Source organism: Carlito syrichta, unplaced genomic scaffold (assembly GCF_000164805.1).
Source record: "Carlito syrichta isolate Samal-C Ts95f unplaced genomic scaffold, Tarsius_syrichta-2.0.1 Scaffold309246, whole genome shotgun sequence".
Lineage (NCBI taxonomy): Eukaryota > Metazoa > Chordata > Mammalia > Primates > Tarsiidae > Carlito > Carlito syrichta.
Window position 1 is genome coordinate 198,650 of NW_007253342.1, and position 5,290 is coordinate 203,939.

Here is a 5,290-nt window from a genome sequence, read left to right on the forward strand (position 1 = left end):
GTGGGGAGTGAGTTCCAGAGGGCCCATACACCTATCAGCAGTTACAGAGATCTGAGGATAACTTCTGAATCACAACTCTTCCCTTAATTAAATCTCAAAACTGCAGAAAGCACAGATGCCCACCCCTCAGTTCAGCTTCAAAATTGGACAAAGCCAGAGGATCTATATAAGGAAGAATATGAGATGAGGAAACAGAAGTAAAAGCTATCCAGCCCTCACTGAACAACAGAATTGAAGAAGAGGTGAAAAAAGGGAGAGGGGAACCTACACAAATGAAGAAAAAATAAAGAATATGGGTCTTATATAGACCCCGGGAAGGACAACAACTGCGAAGACAGACTTTGGAACTCAAACAATGAAGAGTCCCCAGAATGACTGGTCTCAAACCACAAATCCAGATATCAAGATATGAATAGAAAGAATAAATGGAGATGAGGAGAGTCAAGAGGAAAGAATGCAGGAGTTGATAACTGGGATAACAGGAATAAAGAATACAGTAAATGAAATAACTAACGAACTGATAAGTATGACAAGCAGAAGAAAGATTCTCAGAACTTAAGGCCCCAAATTTGGAACTAATCAAAACTTAAAAACATAGAAAAGAAGCTTAAAAGGAACAAAGACTCCAAGAGATGAGCAATTATATCAAGAGACCAAACTTAAGATTAATTGGAATTCCTGAGGCAGATAGAGAGACAGAGACCACCCTGGAACAAACATTCCATGAAAATAGCCAAGAAAATTTCCCTTATCTCATCAGAGACATGACCATTTGAACACAAGAGATTCAGAGAACCACTGCAAGACAACAAATGAGAAGGCCAACTTCTAGACACATAGCAATTTGCTTACACAAAGTTGGTATAAAAGAAAATATCCTAAAGGCAGCAAGAGAGAAAGGTCAATTCCCACAAGTGCTGAAGATGGCTTTAGGAAAGTTGCTGTGGGTCTTGGATGCCCAGCATACGAGCACCATTCCTCAGGGCATTTCTGCCTTAGTAGCCCTTAGGCCTATTGCTTCTGGAAGAAAATGCTTGACAGATATACTGTGGTCTGGTTCTAGCCAGGAAAAATTCACCTTTAGCTCCAGTTCTTCATACCATGCACCTGCTGTCACCCATCATGCACACTATTTTAAGGGTACAGCTTTTGTCAATGGAGAGTTCAAAGACCTAAGCCTTGATGACATTAAGGGGAACTATTTGGTGCTTTTCTTCTATCCTTTGGTTTTCACTTTTGTGTGTCCTACAGAAGTTGTTGCTTTTAGTGACAAAGCCAATGAATGTCGCGATGTGAACTGTGAAGTTGTTGCAGGCACAGTGGACTCCCACTTCAGCCATCTTACCCAGATAAATACACCAAGAAAGAATGGTGGCTTGGGCCACATGAACATCACACTCTTGTCAGATTTAACTAAACAAATTTCCTGAGACTATGGTGTGCTGTTAAAACATCCTGGTCTTACATTAAGAGATCTCTTCATAATTGACCCCAATGGAATCATCAAACATATGAGTGTCAATGATTTCCCTGTGGGCTGAAGCGTGGAAGAGATCCTCCACTTGGTGAAGGCATTTCAGTTTGTAGAAACCCAAGGAGAAGTCTGCCCAGCAAACTGGACACTGGAAACTCCTTCAATCAAGTCAAATCCAACTGCTTCTAAAGAGTACTTAGAGAAGGTAAATTGGTAGATACTTCATGTGTACCTGAACCTTCTCATTCGAGAGAAGAATCACAGCTGAAACCTGCTTTTAGCATTTCAGATGATTATTTGTGGAAGGCAAGGAACTAATTATACTTGTATTCATAAGTATTATTTACTCAAAATGTTTTCTTTTTGTAATACCTGCTATGGCTTCCTAAATGTGGTTATTTGCTAGTATAAACAGTCCTTTATTGGTAACCTCTTGGTGGCTAGCTAGCCAGTTTCTACAGAATGCTAGTTCACCTGTTTTTGAGATAATGTCTTAGTGGAAACACTCTTCTTTCTTAGCCTTAGTTGTTTATACCAAAGTAGTGCAGCAAGCATTGAAATATTCTGATCTTGAAATTTTCTTCTTGAATGTCTTTGTATTGAACTGATTTTTCTTTTTAAAATGTAACAAAGATCACAGTTTTAAGTTTTAGCATCAGCAATCAAATTTAATATTTACAATGGATGTTTATGTGATTGAATCACATGTGAATCATGTTATTTAAAAGACATGGTGGCAAGGTGACTTAACTAATTAATGCATGATCCCCATCCCTGAGATTTATAGTTTATATAGCTATTTACTTATTTTATTCATCAGCTAACTTTGTGTCTACAGATATTTATAGATAATAGTATAATTGATTATACAGGATTTTTATTGAATCTAGGGACTGCATTTTGAAATTATCACAATTATTTGTTAAAAAGTTAAATGTAAAATATATAATAAAAATAAACATTCTGGAGTATTTTCATTTAGAAAAAAAAGAGAAAAAAGTCAGACTACCTACCAGGGAAGAATAGCAGCAGACTTATATACAGAAACACTTCAGTTTAGGGGAGATTGGAGTCCAATATTCAAAGTTCTCAAAGATAAGCAATTTTAAGTAAGAATTAATGACCAAGTTAAGCTAAGTTTCATCAGTGGTGGAGAATTAAAATTCTTCACAGCCATCAATCCCCAGGAGTTTATGCCACCCCCAGACCAACTCTACAGGAAACACTTAGGAAAGTATTAAACATAGAAGAGAGAAAAAAATGAACAATGTCCATCCCAAGAATGCAGGACAAAGATTGAAAACACACATAAATCAACTCAAAAATCAAAGGAAAGACAAGAAATAAATAAACAAACAAACAACAACAACAATAACAAACTCTATAAGAACCTCACTACAGGGATACACTCCCACATCTCAATAATTACCCTGAATGTGAATGGACTAAATGCACTACTGAAAAGACACAGAATGGCAAATTGGATAAATTATCATGATGCAACAATATGTTATCTCTAAGACACTCATCTCACCAGAAAATACACTAACAGACTCAAAGTAGGGGGATGGAAAACAAATTTTCAGGCAAATGGAACACAAAAGAAAGCAGAGTTGTGATTCTAATATCAGAAAAAATGTGCTTTATGCCATCAAAACTTTAAAAAGATACAGAAGGACAATAAATAATAATAAAAAGTTCAATCCATCAACAAGAAAAATATCATCCTAAACATATATGCACCCAACAGAAGAACATCAACTTTTATAAAGCAGCTTCTGGAAAAACTTTTATAAAGCCACTTCTAAAAAAAATATTTACTCTAACACTATCATTTAAGGGGACTTAATTACCCTATTAACAATCTTAGACAGACCGTCGAGACAAAACTTCAAAAAGGAGATCTAAAACCTCAATGTGGATCGACCATATTCTTGGCCATAAATCAAACATATAAAAATTTCATAAAATTGAAATATTGCCATGCACCTTCTCAGACCTCAGTGGAATAAAAATAAATATCGACACCAACAAAGCTCCCCCCAAACCCACAAAGACATGGACACTAAAAAACATGGTGCTGAACAACTGGTCAACACAGAAATCAAAACAGAAATTAAAAGATTCCTGGAAACAAATGAAAACAAATATCTTACCAAAATCTCTGGGATGCCATGAGAGCAGTACTAAGAGGGGAATTCACGTCTCTACAAACACATATGAAGAGAATGGAAAGACCACAAGTTAACAGTCTAACAAATCACCTAAGGAAACTGGAAGAGCAAGACCACTAAAACCCTAACTTCAATAGGAGAATCCAGATCATCAAAATAAAAGTCAAAATTCAGGACATAGAAGACAAAGGTATAATACAAAAAAAAAAAAGAAAAAAGAAACCAAAGTTGATTTTTTGAAAGGAAAAACAAGATTGATGGACCCCTAGCTAGAATGACCAAGAGAGAAAAAGCTCAAATAAACAGAATCAGAAATGCAAAAGATCAAGTCACAACTGATCCTTCCAAAATACAAAAGATTATCAGACATTACCGTGTACTCTTGTATGGAAATAAATTTGAAAACCTGAATAAAATGGAGAATTTTCTGAAACCATACAAACTTCCCAGGTTGAAACAAGAAGAAATTAAGACACTAAGTAGACCAGTAACAACCCAGGAAATTGACTATGTTGTAAGAAAACTACCTCCAAAAAAAAAAAAAGCCCTGGACCAGATGGCTTTCCAGCAAAATTCTAGAAAACATACAAAGAGGAGGTGAAATCAATCTTATTGAAGTATTCCAGGCAATTGAGAAAGTTGGAACTCTTCCCAAATCATTTTATGAAGCTAACATCACATTAATACACAAGCCAGGTAAATAGCCAACAAAGAAAGCAGATTACAGGCAAATACCCTTGATGAACATAGATTCTAAAATTTTCAACAATATTTTAGCAAACCAGATTTAACAACATATCTCAAAAATCACCCACCATGACCAAGTAGGCTTCATTCCCAGGATGCAGGACTGGTTCAACATCCTCAAGACCAAAAATGTAATTAAATACACCAACACATGTAAAAACAAGAACCACATGGTTATATCTTTGGATGCAGAGAAAAATTTTTGATAAAATCCAACATCCCTTTTCTATAAAAACCCTCAAACACCTAGTTATAGTGACACCTCAAAATAGTAAGCACCATCAATGATAAACCTACAGCAAGTATATTGCTAAAAGGACAGAAACTGGAAGCATTTCCCTTGAAAAATGGAACAAAACAAGGCTGCCCACTCTCACCCCTCTTGATAAAAAATGTGTTGGAAGTCCTAGCTAAGGCAATTATACAAGAGAAGGAAATCAGGGGTATTCAAACAGGAAAAGAGAAAGTTAGCTCTCTTTACTGATGATATGATCTTATACCTTGAAAATCCAAGTGAATCTGTCAAAAACCTATTTGCACTGATAAAGGACTTTGGCAAAGTCTCAGGGTACAAAATAAATGTGCAAAAGACAGTTGCATTCTTATGCACCAACAACAAACAGGCAGAGAACCAAATACAAAGCACAATCCCATTCACAAAAGCCACAAAAAAAAAAAAAAAGAAAGAAAGAAAGAAAAGAAATACCTTGGCTTCTTCTTAACCAGAGAAGTGAAAGACCTTTACAATGAGAACTACAAAACACAGCTCAAAAAAATCCAAAAGACACAAACAAATGAAAAAACATCCCATGCTCATGGATAGGAAGAATCAACATTGTTAAGATGTCCATCTTACCAATGACAATTTACAGAGTCAACAAAATACCCATTCCAT

General features: G+C 35.7%; 1 pseudogene across 1 annotated transcript; it reads left to right on the top strand.

Moving 5' to 3' along the window:
- Positions 1-923: 923 nt before the first annotated feature.
- On the top strand, positions 924-1,931 carry LOC103269412 (annotated as a pseudogene). Its single transcript, XR_002482473.1, has one exon. The product of XR_002482473.1 is annotated as a thioredoxin-dependent peroxide reductase, mitochondrial pseudogene (transcript).
- Positions 1,932-5,290: the final 3,359 nt, after the last annotated feature.